We start from the raw sequence: 17,498 nt of genomic DNA, 5'->3' as shown, positions 1-17,498 counted from the left end.
CAAGGTTGATGTTAATCAAAATGACTGCGCCAAAACCATTTAGTGGAACCAAATGGAGTCAAAGTGCTGGGACTTGGCAACTTGGGCAATTCAGCATGCACACATCCTACAAAGAACATAGGTCAAGTGCCAACTTCATCCTAATTCAACATATAAACAGTAAGCAGATGCCTTATACACCAGTCTCAGCTCAAACTCCACCCATGGGTAAAATCCACAAGGACTCCCCCTGTCCCCTCTGCACACTGTTCCTACACAGTGATACCAAGAACAGCTGAGGCACCTAAGATGCTGGGTTCCCAGAATAGAAGCTCTGTTCCTTGTTTTATAAACTGGGGTCTTTGCTTAAAATTTTGGTTAGGAAAACAAAGGATTCCACTATGAAAAGGGTAGGCAAAGTGATGAAGAGTAGTAAAAACTAGCACCCAAATAATTTGTAAGGTCTCTTTCGACATGTAAGTCCTAAGATTATACAATGAGGGCTGCAAAAGACCAATTAAAGCATAGTTTTAATACTTGGGTGCTAAAAAGATTGGCCAAAGAACAATGAAATAAGCATTTGCACAGCTATTCCTGCTCAAAAGAAGTCCAACCTTCTGTTCTTTATCAGCAGGTCAACCTTTTTAGAGCAAGAAAGAGATTTAGCTTCCCTAAAGGTAAAAAGTTCTGTCTTCTCAATTTGTAATTAGAATCACAGAAAGAAGGGGGCAGGTGAGGGAAAAAATTCCAAAGAAACAACACTTAAACTTTAAAACTGGATTTTAAAAGATTCTTAGCAATAATTAATGATTTGTTGGGGTCTCTAGCTAAGACTTAGTAATTTCATAGTTCACAGAGTTGCTTTTCTAGCCTCCAACTAATAATCACAAAAAAAATTTTTTTTCTGCTTATGTGTTAGATTCTAAAACAGATCTCTAGCTTTTAACTTTAAAACAACTTTCGTTTAGTTTGCATATTCATAGTATACTATGGTAAAGAAATTTTAGTCTCTTATGAATGAAAATATTTAGAGATGATATGGTCATTTAGGTAGTTTCTCTTCTTTTTTCCTCCAGAGAGTGCATATTTACAGTCCCACACTACATAATGATTAATTTTTTTTTTTTTTTTTTTTTTGAGCCGGCGTCTCGCTCTGTGGTCCCAGGCTGCAGTGCAGTGGCGCGATCTTGGCTCACTGCGAGCTCCGCCTCCCAGGTTCAAGCCATTCTCCTGCCTCAGCCTCCCGAGTAGCTGGGACTACAGGCGCCCGCCACCTCGCCCGGCTAGTTTTTTGTATTTTTTTTTTTAGTAGAGACGGGGTTTCACCGTGTTTGCCAGGATGGTCTCGATCTCCTGACCGCGTGATCCGCCCGTCTCGGCCTCCCAAAGTGCTGGGATTACAGGCTTGAGCCACCGCACCCGGCCTACGTAATGATATTTTAATCAATGACGGAACAACTGTGGCCCCATAGGATTCTAATGGAACTGAAAAATTCCTGTTGTCTAGTGATGTCTCGATGATCTTGATCCTGTGTAGGTCTAGGTTAACGTGTGTGTTTTTATCTTCGTTTTTAACAAAAAAGTTTTAAAAATAAAAATTTTTTTTTAAAAAAAGGCTTACAGACTAAGGATATAAAGAAAATCTTTCTATACAGCTGTACAATGTGTTAAGCTAAGTGTTATTACAAGAGTAAAAAAGCTTAAAAAAGGTTAATAAAATAAAATGTGACAGTAAGCTGACGTTAATTATTGAAGAAAGACATTTTTTGTAAATTTAATGTAGCCTAAGTATAGTGTTAATGAAGTCTGCATTTGTGTACAGTAATGTTCTAGGCCTTCCCTTTCACTCACCGACTCACTGACTCACCCAGAGCAATTTCCAGTCCTGCAAACTCCATTCATGGTAAGTGCCCTACATTGGTGTACCGTTTTTTTATCCTTTATATTTTTACTGTACCTTCTGTATGTTTAGATACACAAATGCCATCGTGTTGTAATTGCCTACAGTATTCATTACGTAACATGCTATACAAGTCTGTGGTCTAGGAGCAACAAGCTACGCCATACAGCCTAGGTGTGTAGTAGGCTTCACATCGTGTGTGTTTGTGTTGTATACTCTACAATGTTTGCACGATGATGAAATCTCATAACTACTCACTTCTCAGACCATATCCCTGTTGTTAAGTGATACATGACTGAACTTTTTTAAAAAAGTCCAAGGACAAAGAACAGTATTTAATAAGCATCAAGGATATATATTGATAATATATATTTCAAAAACCAACTATATCAATATTTCAGTGGAATACATATGTATGTATTTCACAAAATAGATTTCAATTTGTTTTGAGACTCCTATCCCTTCACTTCTAAAATAATGATTCTGTATCTTTAAAAATGACAAGTAAAACACCATTTTCCAATTTTTGTGCAATTGTTTCAAATCTTCGCTGGACAGCAAAACTCTCACAGCATATAGTGAGAATATTAGGGATTATTAATCTTGCAGGGTCAGGAAAAAATATGAAAATGCCACATAACAGTTGTATCATCTAGATAGCTCTTCATTCAATTTATTCTTCCAAAACCCAATAGACGAAGCCAAAAGAACTTGGTACCAAAGAAAACACTATTTTCGCTAGGATTCCAGTTATGAGATTAAAAACAAAAACAGAGTAGGCTTTCTCACAGGAGTTTCCCTGTGGGCAGCTGTTGTCCATCCTTGGATAAGTAGGGCACCAATAACGAAACAGGTCCTCAGCAAGTTCCCAGCCCCAGTCTTCTGCCTCTATAAGGTCATGCTGAAAAACATCTAAAACTAACAGCCTGGTTTCTTCGGGCTTAGTTTTCCTGCTACTGAATTATAACTCCTCCCTTTAAAAGTACGGTGTTTCAAATGCCTAAAGGAGATTTATTGATTTTTTTTTTTTTTTTCTGGTTGTGTGAAACTGATGTTTATTCACAAGGTATTTGCTCTGTATGTTGAAAACACTTATTTTAAATGTTGTCCTAAGGGGGAAAGGCCGGTAAAGTCAGAAGAAATGCTTAAAAGCCACTAATGTAACAGAACATTTTTCCTTTCACAAGTTAATTAACTAAGGTTTGCTAAATTCAAGTCCTCATAGGGGAATACAACTGAAACTCTGAAATATTTTTTTCATTTTAAAGTGTTTGTTCACTGTTCTCGGAGCACTTGACGAAGAGTTTCCACTTTCAACACAGTTGAACCGAAAGAAAACATTGTGGTAAGTTTCCTTTAAAAAAGCAATATTGATGTTGCCTTATTGTTTTTGTAATAAAAAGCACCCTATTTTAAAAATGCATTACATAAATAGACTCATTCCAAAGCTGACCATAAGCAATACCTATAGCAACTTGGAAAAGGAGAGGAGGAAGCCCACTGAGATACAGTTCCTAAGCATTTAAAATTGACTTCCTGCTAGCCTGAGATACAATCTCCCAAAGCATTTTCTTTCTCATAACTAAGATGTAACTACTCACTGGGCCTAGAGTTAGCAACTTTTCAGAAATAGGGGATGCCCCTCTTCTTTCCCACACTCCCAACAGAAAACAGAACACGGAGTATGCAAACATTTAAACACATTCCCCAACAATTTTACCTCTAGGGATCCATCCATCTCACTAATAGGTTTCAGTTTATAAACGCACGCCTTGCTGCAAATTACTCAAACACAAGTGTTCCCCAAAGTGAGATTCCCTAGTGACTTGGGGTACCAGAAGAGACAGTTTTAGAACGTGGCATTAAATATCCTTCAATATAAAGTCACTGCTTTTCAATTATCTTTGAATCTCTGGACCAGTTAAGGAGAAAGTCTCCATTTGATGCCAGAATGTCGAACACTTGGTACACTTGTTAACCTCCACTATAACAAAAGAAAAGAGGCCTCTGACTCAGGCTTACCAGCAGGCACCAACAGCTACCTAGAAGTTAATAAGTCATATTATTGTCATTATATGCATTTGAATAGTGATACTCTTTATGTTCCTTTTTAAATATATGTATTTAAGATTTCAAATCAGAGTCAATTTACAAGAAAAGATTGTTTCAGACAGACTATATCTTTGCAATTCAAAGTGAGGTCAGTGGGCCAGAGCCATCAGCATCACCTGGGCATTTGTTAAAGATACTGGATCTTTGGCCCCTCTCACTCCTAGTGAACCAGAATCCGCATTTGAACAACATATCCCATGCTACTTATATGCATAATAAAATCTGAGAAACTATGGGGTGACACAAGAGTTTGTCCAAAACCATGCAGGTAGTTTACGAATGGCTGAACTTTTGGACTTGTTGCTTTAGATCATCAGGTAGTGACCTAAGTCCTGATACTCGCTGAAATCAGCTAGTGGAGGTCAGGAGGACCAGGAGGTAACATGGTTGGTGTTTACGCAACAGGGAGTCACAACCCATCTGAGGACTGTAAGGTTGATTAATGAATCTAAACCAGCAGTTTTAGGGGTGTTTCTGGTAAGCTAGAGATGACTTTAAATATGCTTCTGTTCCTACGGTGCTACATACATCATTCTTTTTTACTAATAAAAACTATAGTAAAAATTCTACTTAGACTTCTCCCTTTATCCCCCACTTCCCCTTGAAGGGCTGCGGTTTTCAGCATGCCTTCTGCATGGGAATGAGTGACAAGGCTCCCTGTACCTACTAATTTAGCATGCCCTGGCGTTCCTCTCAATGCTGAGCCCAGTTATATGGAAGATGAAACTTGGAAATGTGACAGCCTGCGTCTTCTGTATCAGAGGACAGTACAGGCGGCAAAAAAAGCACAAGCTCTCATTGCATCTCATTATGCCCTAGAGGAGAAGCCAGTGAGTCTCTCATTCACCAAGATGATTAGTCAATGATCCAGGTAGTTCAATCCAAAATCCTAGCTCTGCATCAGCTGGAAGGACACATAAGGGGAAAACCCAAGTTATCTGGATCACTGACTCAAGTTTCACCTTCATAATCTAAAGAATTTGTCTGAAATACAGAGTAAAAAAAAATGACCCAAATATGCAGGATTTATGATACCATAAAGAACTAAAGACACTTACTTACAGCCCATCTAGATAGTTCCAGAATGCCCAGACTTAACAGATGTTGATAAAGGGTTTCTATCCTCCCCACCCCACCCAGGTGTTGAGCCTAACACCACAGTTATCCATCAGAAACTCAACTTCCCAGTACAAAATACTAATAGGAGACACTCTGATTTTGCAAAGAAAATAGTGAATGTAACTGGGTAAAGAAAAAAGGGAAAATTAACAACAAACAATAGTTGCGAATTCATGGTCTGGTATCCATGATAAGAACTGCGTGCCACTCATTACAATGAAAAGAACACTGTGAACATTTGTTAGATCTTTTTTTCCTTTTAGTTATTTTGAGAATGCGCTTATGTAGGCAGAATATTACAGAGAACAAAAAATATATGTTACAATGTAAGATTATTTTAATGATTCTGAAAGAAGGGAAAATAACCAAAAGAAATTATGAGGAAAACAGTATAATAATTGCTAATACCTATTGACTATTCCAAGCAGTTTACACACATTAACTCCTCAAATCCTCATGATTCCAAGATAGACGTTATCTTAATACTACTATTAATAATATTAATACTACTAAACGTGCCATTTTGCAGATGAAAGGGAGACTTAACTGCAAGGTGGGCAAGTAATGTCTAAGTCCCACAAGCAAGGTGGGCAAGTAATGTCTAAGTCCCACAAGCCTGGGAACGTAGCTGGGTAAAAATCCAGACACACTCCAAGTCTAAACTCCTTAACAGCAGACTTTCTGTCCTCCCACCACAAGGGTACCAGAATGCCCAAGTTAGGATAAATCTTTCAATACTCTCTCATACTGAACCACACAAAGAATTCTTCTAAAAGGTCAGTGACCTATGGAGTCTCCAGTTAAAAGGCTGGGCCATATTGATACAACTATACCTTAAAACAGAACTAATTTTGGCATTAAATGCATCATCAGTGATTAGACTACTTACTTGGTAGAATTAAATTTTAAGGCTGCTTAGGGGGAAATATCAACAGTTGAGGAAATTTTTGTTGGAAGCACAACATTATGCTTTGAGAAATGCTTAAGTATTCCTCTTTTATTAGGACTACTTAATTGAGTACAACACATTAAAATAGCTGGCCTGAATATTTATTAGAGCACCAGCTGTTCCCTCCAGATTTTTAGAAATTCAAGCCTTAGTGCCAAGTGTAATTTAGAAAAATTTTCCAACAAGTAAAAAGAGCCCTATGCCTTGTAATACCTATCAAAATAGTAAATAGTACCTGGAAGTGGTATAGAACATCACTTTTCCCTTCCAATGAAGAGAGCCAAAATGTTTTGCCATTTGTAGATGTTTTGCCATCCACAAAAATATCATTTTGTAATTGGGCTTAGTGATTACATTACTTAAAAATTATACCTTGTGATTCATAATTAACAATCTTCTATGTACATATGGATAATATCACAGTGCTAACCATAGGGTTTGTATACCATTCTGCTTTGGTTTTGTTTGGTTGGCTTTTCTGTTTTGTTTTTTTGTGGTTTTTTTGTTTGTTTGTTTTTCTGTTTTTAAAAAAGAGTGGTGTTAGACCCAGTAAAACAGCTCAGAGAAATAATATAGGGTTTTATTCAAAATTGTATTTTTCAAGATTTCTACTTTAGGAACCCAGCCATAATCAAAGATCTAACTTTCTTTTAAAGGGGGTGAAGGAAAAAAAGTAAGTTAAGAAAATAACAGGAAAACACTACACATAACCCAGATATTCCACACTGAAGCTTTCTAAAGAACACTGGTGGTGGCCGGACCAGTGGCTCACGCCTGTAATCCTAGCACTTTGGGAGGCCGAGGTGGGCAGATCACGAGGTCAGGAGATTGAGACCATCCTGGCTAACACAGTGAAACCCCGTGTCTCCTAAAAATATTTTAAAAATTAGCTGGGCGTGGTGGTGGGCGCCTGTAGTCCCAGCTACTCAGGAGGCTGAGGCAGGAGAATGGCGTGAACCTGGGAGGCGGAGTTTGCACTGAGCCGAGATGAGGCCACTGCACTCCAGCCTGGGTGGAGGTGGAGTTTGCAGTGAGCCGAGTTCGTGTCACTGCACTCCAGCCTGGGTGACAGAGCGAGACTCCGTCTCAAAACAAAACAAAACAAAAGAACACTAGCAAATATCATGTCTGGGTCTTCTGCATTTGCTTTACCGTCACCTGTCTTCATGACAGTGCTGCAAGTTTGGATGTGGGAAAAGAAATGTCCCCTCCACAGCATTATAGCAGAGGGAATTCAACGAACTTGTCATGCAGACCTTGACACAGAAGCCAATTCCCCTCCCACAAACGAGAGGCCAACGAGAAAGCCCCAGAAAATGGAGGCAGAAAGGAACAGGGACAGTGGACGGGGAGGCTGATTTTTTTTGAAGGAGAAGGGTGGTCTGCTCTTGATAAGTGTCTGTAGTTAGAGCTACTCAACTGCATTGACACACGCAGAGTGGTCCAGGAGAAGCAGGGCAAAGGAACCAGAAGTCTAGCTCTTCACTGTGCCTATCGAATAAATGGCTAGCTTCTAGCCCTATATGATGTTAACTGTTAGCATACTAATTGCAGCACTAGAGGTTCTCTTTCAAGAGATTTTTCTCATTTTGTTTTTAGGGCTTTCAGGTTTAAAAATAAACTGGCATTTTGGGATTAATAAAAAATTCCCTGAGGGATAAAATAGGTCACCTTTTTTTTCTCGTAAGCAAATAACGGTAGCTTCCAGTGCTGGTGAAATGGTCACTGCTCTACACCACCCACGCCCAGCTCTCCCCACACATCCCCTCCAGGGAGCAACGGGAAGGAGAGGCCACATTTTCCCAAGAAAAATAAGCTAGAGCGTCTCAAACTAGGTTGGGCATCACAATGACTTGCAGGAAGTTTTGATTTTTTTCTTAACAGAAATTCCAGGGCCCCATCCTGGACAGACCTACTGAACCAGATCTCCCAGTGAGAAGAATTTCCTAACTTACTAATTTCCTAACTTACTAATCAGGCTGCCACACTACATGCATAAAGGGGTGAAATATCAACTAATCCTTGTTGGGGTCCGCGTGTTTCCTAAACAAAGGAATGAACACACAAGACAACACAAGACAAGACAAGACAAACATGGCGGCCGCCACAAATGGTGCGCTCCACTTTATTTTATATAGTCGTTTGTGGAATGTTGCCAAGTCACAAGACACATTGTTGTTTTTCTGACCTTTCCTTGACTTTCTGGATTTTCAAGATGTTTACACATAAACAAACCCCCAGGGTCTGCTGTTTGCAGCTGGCTCCTTTGTCCTCCCTATTTGCAGGGAAGGAACGCCCAGCTTCGTTTGCAAGAGCAGGACTTAATCCGGAACGTCTGGTTTGCGAGCACCTAGTCCTCTACAAATCCTACAGAAGTGGCCCCTAGTTAATGAGAGGGACTTCCCAGGCATGAAGAAATTCCAAGAGATAAAAACCCACACGAGCAGTAATTTCTTTTTTTAAACGTACTTTGGCCATCAAGACTCAAAAATATCTAAAGGCTAGAATACTGGTTCTTTTCTTTCTTAAGCGGTGGGACCCCTTTTCTCAAGCAAAATCTTTCTTAGTATTCCAAAATATCAAACTAATAACCAAGCTTTTCTTGGGGGAAAAAGAGGTACTGCTCAGTCCACACCCCACCAGTACAGACCCACCCACCCACATACACCTCAAGGAAGCCTAGGATTGCTGGTAGCAAGTGTGAAATCCAATGGGCCAGAATAAGACATTTAAATGGGAGAAATAAACAGAACTAAATCTAAATTCAAATAATTAACTGGAGGGTTAGGGCACATCGCTTAGGGGGATGGTTTAATAGAGTTCACTTGAAAAAGTGAAGGTTTTATTTCACTAAAAAGTCAATCCAAGTCAACAGTGTGCCTTGGCTGCCAGGAAAAGCAAGTGCAGTTTAGCCTGGGTTAATAACTAGTATTTGTATTTAGAGATTTACCCTTTATGAAGCACTTTGATATGCATGATCTCTCATAATACTGGGTAACAACTTTGCAGAAAATTATTTTCCCAGTTCTTTTAGATGAGCAACTGAGGAGCTAATCTGTAAAAGTAACTTACTCAAAGTCAATTCCAGATAGTAGCAGAGGCTTCTGTCACCAGACACAGCACAGCCTAGGGACTGAAGGGAGAGTTCAAGAGCCTGCTGCTCTTCAGATGGTTAAAAAGCCTGTGAACAACGTGTTTCATTCTGGTTGCTGCATTAAAACAGGTGTGTCCAAATGGGACCCCAGGCAGAGCACCATGACCAGGGCAAAGAACAATCTGGAAACAGCATATGTAGACCTAACACTCTAAAACCAAACCCTGACATGCTCTTCAACACCTCAAAAGTTACTCCACATCTCTGAACTCCAATTTCTTCATCTGTCACAAAGATATAATATGTTTGGAAGACTCTTTGAGATGCTTACAATAAAAACATCATTAGTGTAAACACAAGGAGGAACTAGGAGCTTTTAAAGGTGGAAAACAGAATGTTTAGGAATGACATAATGGCTATTTTAAAATAATGAAGGACCATCGGGAAGGAAGGTAAGTCTTATTTTATATCATTTAAGAGTAGCCTAGGCTCTTCACCTTCTCCTTCCTGAAAATTCAAAGCCATTAGGTAAGTCAGTCCAATCCGGTAGGCCTCTGTTTACAAAAAGGTAGGAAGAGGAATGCTGTGGAAGTCCCGAGCAGGGTATCTCAGGGAGAAAGGTATCCATATGGGGATGGGGTGGTGGCACAGGATGCTAGAGCACTAACAGCTGAGGAGGGCAGCCCCAGGAGGAAAAGTGGTGGCAGCTGCAGAAGACTGGTTACATATGGGGAGATTTACCAAATAAGTAAACTGTTAAGAATAATGGGAACCAGGAATCTCACTGTCAAAGAAAGCATTTATAAAACATGGAGAGGAAAAAATAAACCCTGTGGTTTCAGACAGGAATTTCAGGTATGACTATAAACTCATGGTTTTAAAAGTACATAGATACAGAAATACAGATGTACATGTGTATATACATACATGGAGTAGCAACACCCTAATAGCAATGAGCACACCAAGCAACCAGATCTTGGCTTCTAAATTCCATTCTCCATTCAAAAGCTCCTTGGAGAAATGGCTGATACAAAAGATGACACCGATAAATCACGAAATGAGTTTGGAACATCTTATTCCGCCAGAGAGCAAGATGGTGCTCAAAGACTGATGGGAGTTAAAAGAGCACAGGAACCAATGTGAAAAGACTGCACTGGCCAAACCTAGGGCCATTTTAAATAAAGTAAGTGATGAGAGTAACATTAAAACACACTGAAAAAAGGAAGACCATAAGTTCTTACTGATATAAATAAATAACAGATTAAAAATTTGATGAGGAATAGGCTATTTACGTAGTTTCAATGTAATTTGCCATAAAATATTTATAAATTACAAAGAAGGTGTTGCCTGGCAGACAACACCTTGATCAAGTGACCATCATCAGTAATGGGACAAACAGAAATCAATGCCACCTTGATAGGGTACAACGAGAACACAGCACCATTTCTGTACAATTCCTACCAAAGATGCACAGCCTGAATCTAAGCTTGTGGAAATGGCACAAACACAAACTGAGGGGCATTCTACAAAATAACTGGCTTATAATTGTCAAAAGTGTCAACAGCATGATAGTGAAGGACTGAAAGAGACTAAAAAGATGGAACTAAATACAAAGTGTGGTTCTGACCTGGATTCTTTTGCTTTAAAACATTACTGGAGCAACTGGGAAACTTGGATGAAGTCTAAGGATTAAATGGTTTAATGTATCATTGGTAATTCCCTGGCTTTCATGGTTGCACTGTGGTGATCTAGGAGAATAGTTCAGTTTACAGAAAATACATACTAAACTGTTTGTGTGATAGCCAACGTGCTGGCAACTTTTTCTCAAACAGGATTAAAAACAAGTTCTCTATACCACTTGCAATTTTCCTATAGGTTTGATGTTTCCAAATAAAAATTTAAAATGAACAGTAAATTAGGAGGATGGAAATTATGGGGAGAGAGATTACATCTAGTTTGAAAACAGATGAAACTCTACAATTAAAGCGGTCCAAAAACAGATCCATGCTTAGAAAGGTCGGCAGGATACAACGGAGAATGCTTCACTGACTAGGAAGTTAGAGGAGATGATTTCTACGTACTTTCTGATGATTTGTAATTCTTTCCTTCAACATACTTTTTTTTTTTTTTTTTGAGACAGGGTCTTGTTCTGTCACCCTGGAGTGCAGTTGCAGCCTCAACCTCCCAGGCTCAAGTGATCCTTCCACCTCAGCCTCCCAAGTAGCTGGGACTACAGGCATGCATCACCACACCCAGCTAATTTTTAAATGTTTTCTTTTTTTTTTTTCTTTGTAGAGATAGGGTCTCACTATGTTACCCAGGCTGGTTTCAAACTCCTGGACGCAAGCCATTCTCCAGCCTCAGCCTCCTAAAATGTTGGGATTACAGATGTGAGCCACCATGCCTGGCCCAAATGTTTATTACAACATCTACTGTGTTTCAGACAATGTGCAAGAAACTGGGCTTATGAAAGTGAGACAGCCCCCACACTTGAAGCCCTTATAATCCAGTGGAGTATGATGATTTGGAAGTTACAAATTTTAAGACAGTCATCAGTATTACACACAGAAAAAAACATGTGATTCAAGAATACTGTCTATAATACTCCAATTTTCGTTTATGAATTTTCAATAGGCTACAATTATTCCACCATATTCTTGAAGAACATTTTCATCCAAACTCTTTTGTGCTTGTGGGTGGTGGTAATCGTGGCATATGCAAAAACTTTATCACTTTTCGATTATGAACAGATGTAAATGACTTACTTGATGTTTTATTTTAGAATAACAAGCATCTTCTAAAATAAGTCTCCACCCAAAAAGCTGAGGCTATCATTACGGAAGAGACTTAACACTCTAAAACTAAACCTTGACATGCTCTTCAACACCTCAAAAGTTACTCCACATCTCTGTACTCCAATTTCTTCATCTGTCACAAAGATATAATATGCTTGGAAGACTCTGTGGGGTGCTTACAAGAAAAACATCATTAGTGAAAAGCTCTGTTAAAAATGCAGATTGCTTTCACCTTTTGCCAGGGACTACCTATTACTGTGGACATTAAAACAAAGTGACCCATCTAAATAAGTGAAACATTTTGGCAATTTTATGGTGGGTGAAACATTATTTGGTTTTCCAACTTCTCCCCACTTGGCTTCATTTCAGTCTGTGGAGTATATCATCAAGTGAGAATGCTTCTGCGCCTTCATACTGCCCCACAGAGGGAGTGGCCAGCCTAAGCAAGCCTATATTCAATTACTTTCCCCACTTTATACCTTTCTTACACTTTTCCCATATGACACTTTCATAACCATATTTAGCTTTCTTCCTACCATCTCCCTGTAATTCAAAAGGCAATTTAGATTCCCATATGGTTGCTATCGAAGCTAACAGATGTCTAGCAAATTAAAACAAAAATTATGACTTATAAACTGCTGATGTATCATCATTCCAGAACATCTTGCAATTTATAGTGAATCATAAGATAAGACTTCCTACTTGATGCCCGCCCCCCCTCCCCACCAAAGTTTCCTGAGTCTCCCTCCTCTCTGAATTAAGCCTCGTGGAAGCAAATTAGAGGCAAGATCCTGCCATCAACCCTGAATAAACCTGCACTTAAAGACACAATGTAATATCTGAAAGCATATCAAAAGAGAAATTTGGCCTCAGGTATCTGAAGCTTTTCTAATCCTTTGTAGCAAAGAAAATAGAAAAATGACTTGGTTCTCCCAAATCATTTCACGGCTTCCATCGAGTTTTTTCCTAACAAGTCACTATAAAATCCATTGAATCCATTTGCCTCATCCTCTTGCCAGACCTTAAAGGTATTATCATTACCTAGTAGTAATGATGTCAAAGTACTAGACTAAGGCATTCGAGAAGTTCTATAGCCCTGTATGGAACCAGTATAAAATCTGGAGAGAATAACAATAATGATATTCACCATTTGTTAAATATTGAAATATTATGCTGAGTAAAACATGATCTCACTGAATCTTTGAAACTACACCACCATTAATGTTATCTTTCCTTTATAAACAAGAAATTAAGGCTCAGTGCCTTAATACAGTAGACTATATTTTTCAAAGACGGCCACAACCTACATGACCTTCTGCAATGTGACCTTGACGCTTCTCCATCAAAAGGTGGCTTCTAATTCTTCACCCTTTGAAATTGAGCAATCTGCATGAGTGCTTTAACCAGTGGAATAGATAAAAGTGGCACTGACAGTTCTCAGTGCAACCTTAACTGGCTGGAAGCTTCTTTAAGACTTTGAGACAGGAAGAAGCCACGTGTAGGTGCTCCAGCAACAACTCTGGCTAAGCTCCCAGCAAGCATCAGTTGCCAGTCATATGAGTATACCATCTTGGGCATCCTGCCCCAAAGGGCCTTCAGATAAGTCCAACTCCAACTACATCTCACCGCAACTGTGGGAGGCCCCAAGTGAGAACTGTCCAGATGAGCCTGGCCAAATCACAGAACTGTGAGCTATAATAATAAACAACTGTGTATTAAACAACTAAGCTTGGAGGTTATGTAGCAATAAATAACCAGAATATTGAGATCAATTTACTTGCCTAGAACAGTTAAGTATCCAGAATCCAAAACAGTCAAGAGCCAGAATCCAAAAGGGCAAAGTATCTATTAATGATGAGTGATGGGACGTGAGGTTCAGTACCCAAAAGAAATGACTTTAAAACAAAACCCTCTTTCTCCTCCCTCCCCTAAACCCAAAGCAGTCTCAGGGTTTTCTGACAAATGTCCCAGTACGGTGACACCCTCAATAAAATCAATCCCCTTCTGTCTTGAGTTGTTCCAACATATAACACAGAAAACAAGTTTTTCCCCCACCACACTGTGATAACTAATGAGAAAGGAATCTGTACAAGATGTTGACTTTGTTACTCAGAATATCATTACAACTGTTATATAAAAGGATTCAGATTTTATACATGAAGCTGTAATTCTAATAATAAAAATATATTTAATGACTCCCAGGACTACATCTGAGATTCACAGTAGGGAGAGAAAAGCACGGATACTATACCAGCAACTGAACAAGCCAAGAAGAAATTAGTGAAAGGTTTTTTGTTTTGTTTTTTTGAGACGGAGTCTTGCTCTGTTGCCAGGCTGGAGTACAGTGGCACGATCTCGGCTCACTGCAGTCTCCACCTCCCGGGTTCAAGGATTCCCCTGCCTCAGCCTTCCGAGTAGCTGGGACTACAGGTACCCACCACCACGCCCGGCTAATTTTTTGTATTTTCACAGGGACGAGGTTTCACCATGTTGGCCAGCATGGTCTTGATTTCCTGACTTTGTGATCCATCCGCCTCAGCCTCCCAAAGTGCTGGGATTACAGGCGTGAGCCACTATGCCCGGCCTTGGTTTTTTTTTTTTTTTCTTTCTTTCTTTTTTTTTTAAATGGAAGGATCTTTGAGGAAGAAATGAAAGCAATAAAACTAGTCTTCAGACAAGTCTCCCTAACAGAAAATGTCTATAATTTATCAAATGTCCTGCGAGTCATACACTACTTCTGTTATATATTCGTGGCCAAACTCTATTTTTCTTCTCCAGCATACTGGAACTCAAGAAACTCATTCTGTGTAAGAACTAGAAAGAACGTTATAACTTGTCCAGTTCCTTCAATTTAACAGCTGAGAAACTGAGGCCCAGGCAGTTAACTAACAAAGAGCCAAACTGTTGATCAGAAAAAGAACCAAGCTCTCGGTGCTGGTGCCACCATATGTTCAATTTTATTTTACCAGAACTATACCTGTAAATGTCACCAGTGTGTATGTCAAATGTAGTCTAGCAGTTCAGTGTGAAAATGAACAATTAGGAAACCATGCTGTTGGCAATCTCCTCTTCATAATTGTATTGGAGTAGCACCGAGTCTGCTGTTTTTGGCAATCACAGACAGGTTGGTGACTCTGTAGAGAGCAGAAGTGTGCAACTTTTCAGAAGCAAGCTGCTAAGCTACTGACCCCGGCTTTTCAGTCACTAACATCTTAGTCTGAATTACTTTAACCAAAACCATATGGTTGCCTTTCTGTTGATCATCACTAGAGACCATGGTATTAAAAAGCAGGAAATTTAAATATGGGGTAATTTTGGAGCAGAGAGCAGGACAGGAAAGGTATGAGGGAGTATCTGAGAGAAAGGCTTCGGGCACAGAGAGGAGAAGAAGGGAAGGCAAGAGGCAGGCTAAGTGAACGGCCCTCATAACGAAGATATCCACTTAACAGTTCTGCCTGGGGCAGCTGGTTTAGTCCCATAGCCTAGGTCTCCTTTCAGGCTTCCCATACTCACTCACCCACTTATGAAGACCTTCACAATCAGAAAAGATGCGGCTCTATTCTGAACTTCTCCATGCAAGCACTCTGCAATTCTTTGAAGCTCTCTACAATTCCAGGGGTTTTGCTGCAACCTAATCCATAGAAAGGGCTAAATTTGTCTCTGTGCACTCTACAAAATTACAGCAAACTATGAGGGAAACAGGCCCAAATCCTTTTACTTCCTTACCACCCCCTGCTAGGAAACGGCAGAGAAAGTCCCTGGGTGCTTTTTGTTGCTGGGTAGCTACAATGTGCAACTTTTAGAAATGTTCAAGTAGAAACAAGAGGCCTGAACTCACTATCCCAAAAAGAATCAGTACCAGTTCGGTAGTCCGTGCCTCTCCAAGTCACAAAGTTTCAAGTTCCAATCAAATCAGATGATCTTATTCAAAAACGTGACTACCCACCACTTTAAAACATTTTCACAAACGGAGAAGGGGTAAAGAAAGAAAATAATTTCTTCTTCCTGTATTTGTAGCAGTGTTTAATTGCAAGGAGGTGGGTGACTGCTCCCGGCAATCATGCACAACGCTGGCAAAAAACTGCCTGTGGAATGATCGGATATGACATCCATTCATGTATCCCCTCATTATCTTTATTAGTCCTGAAGACAGATGACATGCTGCCACGGAAAGTGGTCTCCAATCTCTTCCATTTCCCCATCACAAAGCATACATGACCAATGCAAGGTACTATTATGGGAAACAGAAAATAAAATAACCTGGAAAGAGTGCGGTACAAAAAAAAGAATATGAAGAGCCGTATTGACAACTATTCTCACAGATGTATATATGTACAGCAAACAGCCCAAATTAAAGGAGAATCCAAATAAATACATTCCGTGTTCAAACTGCTGTGGATAATTATTGATCCTGCAGTTGGATCATTGTTTACCTCACACTGAACAGCAACTTAGAGAATCCCCCACCCAGACAGCCACCATCTTTACTTTCCATGGAAAAGGGGGTGCCCATTGAGGAAGAGGATGAGATGGGATGAGAAGGGGAAGAAAAATAACATGGTCTTCGAACCAACGTTTTCCCCTTGTCCTGGAGAACTCTTTGTCTGGCTGCTGAACACGTTTGCCAGATCAAAGAAAAGAATCAAAACAAACAAAAAGAGCAGGCGTCCCAGCCTAATTACAATAGGTGCCCAACACATTGCAGTCCCAAGCAGAGCATAATTTGAACCTTGTGTTAAAGCATTTGCTCTCTCTCTCGGTTTCCCAATGAAACATGCCTCGCACACCTCCTCGCACACCTTCTCCTTCTCCAAAGGTTTTCCCAAAACGGCCCGCTCTGTGTCACTCCTGTAAAAATGAGGACGTGGGGCACGAGCACGTTGAAATATGTGTTGACGGTGACTTGTTATTATCCTGACAATGATATATACATATAAATAAATCTCTACCCCGCACGCCCACTGGCCAGTCCATTACGCACAAGGAGCGCTTTCCAGCTAAAGAGGAGAGCGTGCAGGAAACGTTATTTACGTGCACATTACAGAACCATATACCACAGCATCTGCATCCTACACAAAGCCCGAGATGGTGCAAGAAGATACACGCTGAGCATGGCACAGACCAGCCGCGGCAACACAGAGCCAAGCCCTCGTCCAATCAGATCGTTGTTAGAAGGTGGACCTCAGGGTCGGCTGCGCCCGATTAGCCTTCCCTATTATGACACCACGCTCTGCCCAACATCCATATCCCACCCGGAGCAAATCCAATTCGTGCGGTTGCTCATTTCTCAAACTGCCGAACCCTTTCTTTTATCTGCATCCCTGCTATTCGTTCCTTAAAAAGCCACCAGAAGGCCTCGGTGCCCCCTTTCCGCCTCGGTTTCTCTTTTTACCTCTTCCCATTCCTCGAAAGGATTAAATGTTTATCTCTCCAACGCGCAAGCTGGAAAGGCGGAAGGCGAATGCCTCTACGCTGCTCCGGCAAGCGCCTGCGGGGCTGCGAAAAGTAAAGGCAACGAGCAACGTGGGGGAAATCGTCGCGAATCGATCG

The 17,498-nt window shown here is 40.2% G+C and overlaps 1 protein-coding gene across 1 annotated transcript in view; it reads right to left on the bottom strand.

The window, feature by feature from the left end:
* The window catches only part of TSPAN5 (tetraspanin 5), a 184,727-nt gene extending 167,644 nt beyond the window's left edge, over window positions 1-17,083 (bottom strand). The window contains exon 1 of the mRNA XM_011967246.1: window positions 16,930-17,083. The gene's annotated coding sequence lies outside the window, so the exon portion shown is untranslated. The remainder of the gene's footprint in view (window positions 1-16,929) is intronic.
* Window positions 17,084-17,498: the final 415 nt, after the last annotated feature.

Source organism: Mandrillus leucophaeus, unplaced genomic scaffold, assembly GCF_000951045.1.
Source record: "Mandrillus leucophaeus isolate KB7577 unplaced genomic scaffold, Mleu.le_1.0 Scaffold795, whole genome shotgun sequence".
Taxonomy (NCBI): Eukaryota; Metazoa; Chordata; class Mammalia; order Primates; family Cercopithecidae; genus Mandrillus; species Mandrillus leucophaeus.
Note: the sequence above shows the minus strand (reverse complement) of the source record. Positions and strands in the feature narration are given on the sequence as shown.